This window comes from Halichoerus grypus, chromosome 9 (assembly GCF_964656455.1).
Source record: "Halichoerus grypus chromosome 9, mHalGry1.hap1.1, whole genome shotgun sequence".
Lineage (NCBI taxonomy): Eukaryota > Metazoa > Chordata > Mammalia > Carnivora > Phocidae > Halichoerus > Halichoerus grypus.
Window position 1 is genome coordinate 111,647,723 of NC_135720.1, and position 11,630 is coordinate 111,659,352.

An 11,630-nucleotide genomic window follows, 5' to 3' on the forward strand; every position below is an offset into this window, starting at 1 on the left:
AAATAAAATCTTTAAAAAAAAACATTTTTTTAAAAAAATTATCCATTGGAGGCACCTGGGTGGCTCAGTCGGTGAAGCGTCTGCCTTCAGCTCAGGTCATGATCCCAGGGTCCTGGGATGGAGCCTCGCATGGCTTCGGGCTCCCTGCTCAGCGGGGAGCCTGCTTCTCCCTCTCCCTCTGCCCCTCCCCACTGCTTGTGCTCTCTCTCGTTCACTCTCTCTCAAATAAATAAATAAAATCTTAAAAAAATAAATAATCAATTGGAAGAGTTTACTTACCAGCTTTCTGGAGAAGGAAATTTTCAGTGGGCTCAGAGCAGCTGAATCTGTGTCTCCACTAACCTTTATTATAGACCTTTTGGCAGTTGGAGACAAATCCTTTACAGAGATCCAAGGATATGGGGAACCAAACATTGATCTTGCCAGACAGCCTGTTAGAGGGCCTCCTGAGTCATTGCAAGTTTTTGGGTATACCCCAATGACAAAGAAAACTTGTTTTCTTTTATAATACAGCCTGGCCTCTGTAGGAGGCCAGGAGAAGCGGCCAGAAAACGGCTTGTTAAATTATAGCATACTCCAATAGCCCTATTGTAAGGAGGAAGAGAAGTGGGATGAGATTCCTTATGAACAATGCTTAATGGCCTTCCACCAGAATAAGGCATTGCAGAAGAAATGTGGGTTTAAACCTATCCAACTATCTAACTCAAGGGGTAAGACCATGCTCTTTTGGAGCGACCCCTGAAGACCCCTTAGACTTCCCTTTGCCCCAAAGATCCTGAACAGTTCCCCAGCCCTCAGCCCCATCTGCAACTCTGTCCCCTCCAGAACCTGAGTCTTTGCCAGATCCTGACCCATTTAAACCGCCTCTACCTTAACTCAGACCAGGGAGAGACTAATGGCAGACCCCCTGAGCTCAGCCCAACCACTGCTAGGAGTGGTAACTCTTATCAAAATGAGAACACTTGCCCTCTGACACAGATGGAGAAGGAAATTTGATCGCTGTACATGTCCCCTTCTCCCGCTCAGATCTGTGCAGCTGGAAACCGGATACTCAAGGACTCAGGGCAGACCCAGAGGGCTTTGTGCATCTGATGAGCACTATTTTTATGAACCATAACCTCACTTGGGGAGACATTCAAAGCATTTAAGTACCCTGCTTTCAAGGGGAAGAGAAGGCAGCTGTCTTGCTCAGAGCTAGCAAGGAAGCGGACAAGCAACATGCTACCCAGCCAGACCGAATTATTTGGAGACCCGCTGAGGAGTGCGCGCCAGCCGCAGACCCTCACTGGGACCCAAATGCCTGGGGGGACCGGGAAAGCCTGGAACGTGATAGGAACCCACTCCTGAAAGGTATTAAGCCTGCCGACTGAGCCAGTGAACTGGGGCAAGGTAGGCGACATACAACAAAGAAAGGATGAAAATCCCTCTGCCTTTTTGGAGAGGATTGCTTTAAGCAATACACCCCCCTGGACCTTGAGGATCCAGGAAGGTCAGTAGTAATAAACATCTATTTCATATTTCAGAGTACTCGGGGTATTCACCGCAAACTTCGAAAGATTGCCATAGGACTCAACACCCCTATCTCCTAATGGGTTGCAGTGGCCTTTAGGGTCTTCAATAAACCAGGATGTGGCAGAAGAAGAAAAGGAAGCAAGAAGAAGAAATAGGCTGCCCTGCTGGCAAGGGCATGGTGGGCCATTCCGGGTGACCCAGGAGAAGAAAATGGGAAAGACACCATGGGTGAGTGCCTCCTGCCCCCAGCACAGACCTGCAGGCCACCAGCAAAGCTGGGGCCTAACCAGTATGCTTACTGCAGAAAGGAGGGACATCGGAAGAGGGGGCTACCCTGACCTTCCCCAGAGGGAGGGCGCAAGCTAAACCCTCCTCCTTCCAGCTCTCTGGAACTGAGGAAGAAGATTGACCGGTCCTGGGGCTCCCAACTGGCTCCTCAAAGCACCACCCAATCTCCCCCACGGAGCCCTGGGTTCCCTTAGAGATAGAGGGAGAGCCAATCGAGTCTTTGCTGGCCAGTGGCGCCACATTTTCAGTGTTGAGGACCCAAAAGGGCCCCCTCTCCAAGAGAGGATGTAACATCAAAGGGGTGTCAGGAAAGAGAAATACAAGAAAAGTTTTGGAGCCTCTGACCCGTGAAATAGGTTCAAAACCTTTAAAGCATCCACTTTTGTGTGTTCCAAAAGGCCCAATCCCTCTGGCAGGGAGAGATCTGCGGGTCAAACTGGGAGCCACTGTACATTTAAACTAAGATCAAGTTGGGATCAATGTGCCCAGAGCACAGCGGGGCTACACTTTGGGGCTCCTTAATGAAGATCCCGCTGTGCCAGGGCCTATTCCCACCCACATCCTTGAGCAAGTGAGGCCAGAGGTTTGGGCAGGAGAGAAAGTAGGCCGAGCTGTGAACTCCCAACCTGTGAAAGTTTTAAGGAAGTCAGTGGATCGCTGGCCAAGAGTCAAGCAATGCCCCCCTTGACCAGAGGCAGAGAAAAGGAGAGACCCAGTAATAAATAAATCGCTAGGCCAAGGCTTAGTAAGATCCTGCCAATCTCCCTGCAACACCCGATTTCACCTGTAAAGAAGCCAGGAATGGAAGAATATCGGTTTGTTCAAGATCTAAAGGCAGGAAATGAGGCGACACAGGTTATGCAGCCTGTGGTCCCAAACCTCTACTCTGCTTGCTTACCTCCCAAGCGAGAGCAGGTTTTATACTGTCCTGGACCATAAAGATGCTTTTTTCTGTACATCCTTAACAAGGGCTCACAAGAGCTGTTTGCTTTTGAATGGGAAGATTCCCCACTTGCAAAAAAAGCAGTAGTATTGCTGGACTTTTAAAAACTCTCCCACTATCTTCGGGGAGGTCTTTTTTTTTTTTAATTAAAAAATTTTTTTTCTTTCAAAGATTTTATTTATTTATTTGAGAGAGAGAGCACCACGAGAGAGTGTGCACAGGCAGGAGCAGGGGCAGAGGGAGAGGGAGAAGCAGACTCCCCACTGAGCGGGGAGCCCAGGACCCCTGGATCATGACCTGAGCTGAAGGCAGACACTTAAGCAACTGAGCCACCCAGGGCGCCCCCCCCCTTTTTTTTTCAAGATTTTATTTTTTAAAATAATCTCCACACCCAGTGTGGGGCTCAAACCTATAACCTTGAGATCAAGAGTTACATGCTCCACCGACCGAGCCAGCCAGGCCCTCCTCTGGAGAGGTCTTGGGTCAGGATTTGAGAGGACTGCACCTAGAAAAGGGGACAGTCCTCCAGTCTGTTGATGACATTCTTATGGCCAGCCCAACAAAGGAGGACTCAGATCAAAATATGATAAAGGTTCTGAATTTTCTAGCAGAGAGGGGATATAAAGTGTCAAAGACAAAGACCCAGATGTCTAAGACAGAGGCCAGATATTTAGGATTCTTAATTTCTGAAGGAGAGGAGACTCATGAGCCAGTGTGCATATTGCCGGAAAGAATTTTTTTTTTAAAGATTTTATTTATTTATTTAATTGACAGAGAGAGACGCAGCGAGAGAGGGAACACAAGTAGGGGGAGTGGGAGAGGGAGAAGCAGGCTTCCTGCTGAGCAGGGAGCCCCATGCGGGGCTTGATCCCAGGACCCTGGGACCATGAGCTGAGCCGAAGGCAGACGCCTAACGACTGAGCCACCCAGGCGCCCCCAGAAAGACAATGTTAACACCAGGCCACCTCTCAAGAGGGCTGTTCAGCTTCGGGGCACACAGCCGAGGGAGGAGGGGCAAGTAGATTTTGCTGGGATGCCTCCTGCAACAGGTGGCTTCAAATATCTCCTGGTCCTGGTTGGCACTTCTACTGGCTGGCTTGAAGCTTTCTCTTGCAGAAGAGAAAAAACCAGGGAAGTAGTTAAAGCCCTCCTGCAGAATATTATTCCTAGGCTGGGGCCACCTCGAACAGTTCAAATTGACAGTGGGCCAGCCTTTACCTCCAACGTTTTGGCCGGAGTTGCTCACTCCTTGGGTATAAAATGGAAACTGTGGGGCACCTGGGTGGCTCAGCCAGTGATGGTGTCTGCCTTCAGCTCAGGTCATGATCCCAAGGTCCTGGGATTGAACCCCACATCGGGCTCCCTGCTCAGCGGAGCGTCTGCTTCTCCCTCTCCCTCTGACCCTCCCCGGCCCTGCTCATGCTCTCTCTCTCTCTCTCTCAAATAAATAAAATCTTAAAAAAAAAAAAAAGGAAACCGTATGCTGACTGGAAGGCCCCAGTCTTCAGGCAAAACTGAGCAGGCTAATCAGACCTTGAAGAAGACATTGGCCAAATTGTGCCAAGAATCCCACGAACCATGGCTAAAGCTGTTGCCCATAGTTTTAACCCACTCCCAGGCGGCCCCCACAAGAAAGTAAAGACCCAGTCCCTTTGCAATGATGAATGGGAGGCCGTCCCCGGGGATGAACGGGGCCCGGCCTGAAGTAGATGTGGAAACAGAAAACGCTGTAAAGCAAATAGTACAGTAAGGGCAAGTTGTGACGGGGCCAACCTAAGCTTCCTGTCCCCAGCTCATCCTTATGAACCAGGACACTGCGTAAATGTACAGACATGGAAAACAGGAACAGCCTCAGCTCGACTACGGCCTTATGGAATGGGCCTTATCTAGTACCGTTGGCCACTCACCCTTCCCTTCAGCTGGATCCGCCATCCCAGAGTAAAAAGAGCCGCTGAGCCCCCGTCAGGCAGCAGAGAAGGGGACCAGGCGAACTACAGCTGTGAACCAGCATGGGTTCTCAAGCCCCTCTTCAGAAAATCTCAAGTCCCTCTTCAAATGGATTTCAGTTCGTAAGAGCAAACTAAAGGTAAGTCTAAAGCCTAAGTCTTCGTGGGAAATGGCTCCTTTCCTCCTATTTTGTCAATGGGACAAAGTCTTGGAACCTACGGATGCCCTCTCTCACCAGCCCTAGAAAGCCTAGCAAAGAAAGATAACCTTTCCTCTTATTGGTTGCGTGCTCGATGGAATCACACTGGGGATGAGCCAAATATAGAAATACCCCTTGTACCAGAGGTCTTTGTAAGTGTTCCGGTTAAGCCAACGGATGTAACTATATAACTTACTCAGTAAAGGGGGGGCTGCCTCTGGGATCCCCTTCCCAGACAGGAGAATCAGATGCAACTTACCATGAAGTGGTGGGAATAGTACACACCTTGCCTTTCGGTGCTGTCATATGCATGCATGAGGTCTGCATAGACGGGAACAATCGCTTGGACCTTGCCAGCTGCCCTCTGCGATTACGTGGTAGGATACAAGCCCACCATTCTCTAGTTCCAGTAAATACAAGCACCGAGTATAAGGTTAATGCAAGCCTCGCTTCAGGTAATAAAAAATATAATGCCTCTGGGAAATGGGAAGCCGAGTTAATCGGAACTAATCCAAATGGGAGTGAATGGGCTATAGATCAATAGTCTGGTAACACTCGGCAGCTTGTAAATGGTTCCCCTGAATATAACCTGACCAATTCCACCCATCCCCGTGCAATCCCTCAGCTCATGCCCTACCCTAATCTGCCGCTGAGCCCGTACCCACCTTTCCCGCCCTTTGTGCGGATGACTCTATGCCAGGAATAACAACAGAGGGTAGAGATCTCTGGAAGCCCAAGGACCCTGCTGTAAACACTGATACTTGATCTGCAGAAACTAATCATACGTGGATCTGGGCCCAAGGGTACCCCACAGCCATCGTCCTAAAGGGTACTTGTTAACTTCTTCCTCTGTGGAAGAAATCTCTTGCTTACCCTCCCACAAAAAAAAGAGAAGGTCCTGTGTGGTGGTCTTTATTCTGCTGGAGGTTTATAACATGACTTCCCTGAGATCAACAGCCCCTATCTCTAACTTGGGCTCATTCCTAGCCACCGCCCTAAATGGGTCAGGAGTCCGATCAGGGGATCCGGGCTAAGAGGGACGTGGATTTTGGCATTTTAAGCACAAACAACCCCGTAATAGACCAGAATGGTGTTGGTCATTACTATCTACAGGGGCCTTTCCTGGCTCACTGAGACCCCAGAACTAGAAAAGTCCATCAGAAATATATCCATTCTTGGGGCGCCTGGGTGGCTCAGTTGTTAATCGTCTGCCTTCGGCTCAGGTCATGGTCCTAGGGTCCTGGGATCGAGCCCCGCATCGGGCTCCCTGCTCAGCGGGAAGCCTGCTTCTCCCTCTCCCACTCCCCCTGCTTGTGTTCCCTCTCTCGCTGTGTCTCTCTCTGTCAAATAAATAAATAAAATCTTAAAAACAAAAGAAATATATCCATTCTTATTCAGCAATCTTGGAAAGCAACCATAGTGACAACAGAATCCCAGAAAACTGCCCTCCATTCTCTGGCTGACTTAGTATCACAAAATAGAAGGGCGCTCAGTGTCATCCCAGCCCAGGCAGGAGGTCCCTGTGCTCTCCCGGAAGAATGTTGCTTCTATATCAATACCTCTAACCAAGTTGAAGAAAGCCTAGAGGTCATAAAAAGAAATGTAGAAATAGGGGCGTCTGGGTGACTCCATTGGTTGTGCGTCCACCTCTTGGTTTCAGCTCAGGTCGTGATCTCACGGATCATGGGACTGAGCCCCACATTGGGCTCCCCGCTCACCCTCTGCCCCTCCCCCCACCCTCTCTCTCTCTCAGAAATAAATACATCTTAAAAAAAAAAAAAAGAGGGGCAGCTGGGTGGCTCAGTCGTTAAGCGTCTGCCTTCGGCTCAGGTCATGATCCCAGGGTCCTGGGATCGAGCCCCGCGTCAGGCTCCCTGCTCCGCGGGAAGCCCGTTTCAGGTCCCTCTCCCACTCCCCCTGCTTGTGTTCCCTCTCTCGCTGTGTCTCTCTCTGTCAAATAAATAAATAAAATCTTTAAAAAAAAGAAATACAGAAATATTAGAAAAATACTGAGCCGTGGCCCTGGGACTCAATCTTTGTCTATTTGGGGGATGGTTTTCATGGTGATGACCTTCGATGGACCCCTGTTAACACTTAACACTACTGTCCTTTTATTGTTTGGCCCGTGCATCTTCAGACTCCCAGTAAACCTTGTCACAAATTCAGCTTCAGCGCGTTCTGCTCAAGGGACACGCGGGGGAAAACAAAACTTGTCCAGCTGTCGTGAGAGTCTCACTCTTCCAGCTGGGGAGACCGCACGCCCATTCTGAGCAGGAAGCAGCTACAGAAAAACGACCTTCGGCCCTATGCCCCTCAAGGAGGGGGAGTGGTATATCTCAAGGAGGGACGTCGTAGGCAGATAGGGTTAGGGGTCCTCGGAAATAGGAGGACGAGACAGCGCAGGGGAAGTCATTTTAGGCCTGCAGCCGTTTTGTGATCTCTGCCTGACCGCACTACCGGCCCAAGCACGTTTCTTGCAGAACTTCCTGGGAGATGTAGAAACCGCGGAAGAACAGACCTCAGTAGTTAAGGCTTTTAAGGGAACAAAGGAACGTAAGAACAAACAGCCACTCCCAGGCCAGGAGATAGCCTAACCATAGTAGAGGCGAGAAATCAGGGGTAAAACTCCCAGCGCTGTTTCAAACGGAAAGATCGACCTGATGCAATCGTTCAGAAAGGATTTGAAGCCTTTTGAGTGCTCAGATTCCGGACATGGCAGAGCCTGAGAACTGATGATGCTGACCCTTGCTGGCCCTCATGACTTTAACCAACTGAAACCTGTCAACTTAGGATGACTTTTACCCCAATTCTATATTGAATTCCCCTTTGTGCAAGCCCCCTCATGAATATGCATGCACCCTTAGCTTAACATTTCCCCAATGTTGTGTTATATGCAACTGATGAATCACGAAACTCTACCTTTGAAACTAATAATACACTATATGTTCATTAATTGAATTTAAATGAAAAAAATTAAATGAAAAAAAATGTCCCCAATGTCATTATTTGAAGAGACCCCGCTTTGGGAAAGATCCCCGGTGTTCTCCTGATTTGTTGCAGGTAAAACCCTTCCTTTTCCCGCTCTTCGGCGTGGATGTGTCTTTGGGCTGGACACCCAGCAAGAGGCGAACCCAGTGTGGGGTAACGTCCTTAGGAGTATGGGTCCCGGCTTGGTTTTGGAGCTGGGGTTGGGGAGCCTGTGGGAAGGGGCATGTGGTGGGAGTGCGGGGGCTGTGGCTAGGCAAGCGGGAGGGACACCCAACAGGTGTCTGTGACCAGCAAGTCAGCCTCTGCAGGTGTTTGTGCCGGACCCCATCATAGCTGGAAGGATGCTAGATAACCATAGCCATGAACACCAGAGGAGAGGATGCAGGACCCTGGTGGTGATAAGGGAACAGCCGAATGGCACACATAGGATAGTGTGGATGCAGGATGAGGAAGGTTAGATGTCCCCATACCCAGTCCCTTTGCCCAGTCTCCCAGGCAAGAAATCCAAGCCATTTTGGTGTCCTGTCTGTCCTATACTCAGTTTCCATCCCAGTGTGCACCAATGTCCAGCCCAGCTTCTTTAGAAATGTTTTACTATTGGGTGGCTCAGTTGGTTGAGCATCGACTCAGTTTTGGCTCAGGTTGTGATCTCAGGGTCATGAGATTGAGCCCCGTGTTGGGCTCCACGCTCAGTGAGGAGTCTGCTTGACATTCTTTCCCTCTGCCCCTCCCTGCTTCTCTCTCTCTCTCTAAAATAAATAAATCTTTAAAAAAAATGTTTTACTATGAAGTGGTCATAGTAAAAGACTAAAAGTATAGATAATAAAAAAGCATAGATAAAAGTATAGATATAAAAATATAAAGTATAGATAATAAAAAAGATAATAAAGATGGAAGGAAGGAAGGGAGGGGGAGAGAGAGAGAGAAAGAGAGAAAGAGAGAGAGAAAGAAAGAAAGAAAGAAAGAAAGAAAGAAATAAAAAGAAAAAGAAAAACAAGTTTTAGCAGGATCTGACCCAGGCTATCCAACACAGTAACCACTACCCACGTTTGGGTAATAGAAAAGATAATAAAATAAAGTATAGATAATAATATAGATAATAATATCTGGCTTCAGAGATAAAACATGGAAGCCCCCAGCATCCCTTCTCTGGACGCAAGCATTCTCACTTTTCTAGATGTAACCTTGGTCTGAATGTGTTGTTTGATATTTGCATGATTTCCATTGTACTTTTACTAAGCACTCCGTATCCACACAACGTGTAAAACTAGTTTGTATGTTTTAAAACATTAGCACTGTCCGCAGGAACTCTGTGGACCTGTTCATTATCTGCACTGTTCAAAATGGTGGCCACTAAGAGCATATGGTTATCAAGCACTTGAAATGTGCCCAGTGTGATTAAAGAACTTCATGTTTTATTTTAATTAATTGAAGTTTAATTTTTTTTTTAAAGATTTTATTTATTCATTTGAGACACAGAGATAGATACAGAGAGAGAGAGAGAAAGCATGAGCAGGGAGAGAGGCAGAGGGAGAGGGAGAAGCAGGCTCCTCGCTGAGCCAGGAGCCCGATGTGGGGCGTGATCCCAGGACCCCGGGATCATGACCTGAGCCAAAGGCAGACAACACTTAACCATCTGAGCCACCCAGGCGCCCCTTAATTAATTGAAGTTTAAATAGCCAATTGTAAATCAAAGTAAAAATCAAAGCCAAAAGTAAATCAAAGGCTGATGATTCTCAAACACCCCCTTCACATGTGTCTTTCCTTCTCAGGAACCCAATGGCTCCTACCGCCTGTCGCATCTGAGCTCAACTCCTCTGCTTGGACCCAGGCCACCACGACCTGGCCTACCCTATGACGCCCTGTGTTTGCCAACCTCCTTCCAATCCCCTGCACACATCATGGTGTTCCCACCTCTGTGCCTTCATTTTCCATGTCAGGCTCCCATCTCCTCCTGCTGGAATGTCCATCTTCCTGCCCCTCCTTCACATACTGAAGTCCGTTAATACCTGGGAGAGCCTTGCTCAGGTCTCACCTTCTCTGGGAGAGGTTCTCACTCTGCAGCATCCGTGAGGAAATGCTCATGAAGAGCCTGCCCTCAGGGAGCTCACAGCCTGGTTTTTGCCGGTGATTCCCATCCACTCCGTTCCCAGCTGTCCGCACTTCCCTTGCAGCTTAGTGTGGACGCAGCTGTGGAATGGCAACGTGTGTGGGTAAGGCCGGCGTTTGCCAGGAGTGAGGGGCAGTCATGGCTGGCTTCCTGGAGGCCTGAAAAGGAAACTGGAGGTGGGAGGACCAACCACAGCGTCGCCCTGGCCCTCAGCTGCCAGCGTCGCTGCCCTGGAGGCCCTGAAATGGGTGCTTCCCTGGGCACTGCCAAGAGACTGACGCATATAAACAGGAATGCTTGTTTATAGGCTCACACTTCTCTCTGGAGACACATCACACGGGAACCCAAGTATGCCTGCTGTATTTTCTTATATTTACTAGATTTTTGTTAGCATAGTTTCAATACTTTCCCTTGGGGGGGTGGGTGGAAAATAAGATTTTTTAAAATTTTATTTATTTATTTGAGACAGCGAGAGAGTGCACACAGGTGAGGGGCAGAGGGAGAGGGGGAGGCAGACCCCTGCTGAGCAGGGAGCCCAATGTGGGCTCCATCCCAGGACCCTGGGATCATGACCTGAGCCGAAGGCAGTTGCTTAATGAACTGAGCCACCCAGATGCCCCAAGATTCTTTTTTTTTTCTTTTTAAACAAGAGAAAATGGAATATGGTAGGTAAGAAAATATGAGTTCCTGATTAGAACAGAGTGAAGAAAACTTGAGGTCAGGAAGGGAAGGAGAGAGAGTCTCAGCTCTACCTGGTGAGGAGAGTCCTCAGTTATGAAAGAGCAAAAATGGGGCTTTTGTAGCAAGTACTAAATGGTTGTGTAAATCAATACTTGGTTAATATGATAAAAATGTTAACATTTGTTAAATTTTAGTGGTGGGCACAGATGCTGTTGGAATTGAGAATATACCCAGAGGGTACAAACAAAAGACCTGGCCCGAGCAGCCACATTAAGCACAAGACATTGAAAAAAATGGTATGGTAGCTATACAAATATATGGGAAAAAAATGAAAGAGAGGAACACGCATATATAACTGATGAAAACCAAGTCTAGAAGAAAACGTCATCTAAAGAACAGAAAAAAATTCCCTATAGCATGCTGAACTACAGAAAAATTAAATAACAACATGATTTCAAGAAAGTAAGCAAAGATGAAATGACAGAATGAGGTAAGAGAACAAACTGAGTGCACTTTCATAAAACTAATGGATCAGAAATAACAAGTGGATATGGCTGAAAAAATAAATTGATCTAGAGGGGAGGCTTGAGAGAATTATGGGAAATGAGAAAAAAGATAAGTATTAAACAGAGAGAACACCATAGTTGTAAAAGATCAAGGTCATGAAACAAAGGAATAAATACAGCATCTGAAACAGAAAACCCCACAAATGGAAAAGAAAAAGTATTCATAAAGAACATATAAGCTGTGTAGAGACTAGACCTGAAGAGTTCGCATCACAAGGAGAAATTTTTTTTCCTTTTTATTGTATCTATACGAGATGACAGAACTAAACCTACTGTAGTAATCATTTCAAAATATCTGTAAATCAAACCATCATGCTGGACACCTTAAATTTATACAGTGACTTGGGTCAATTATTTCTCAATAAAAATGGAAGAAAAAAAAGAAAGAAAATATAA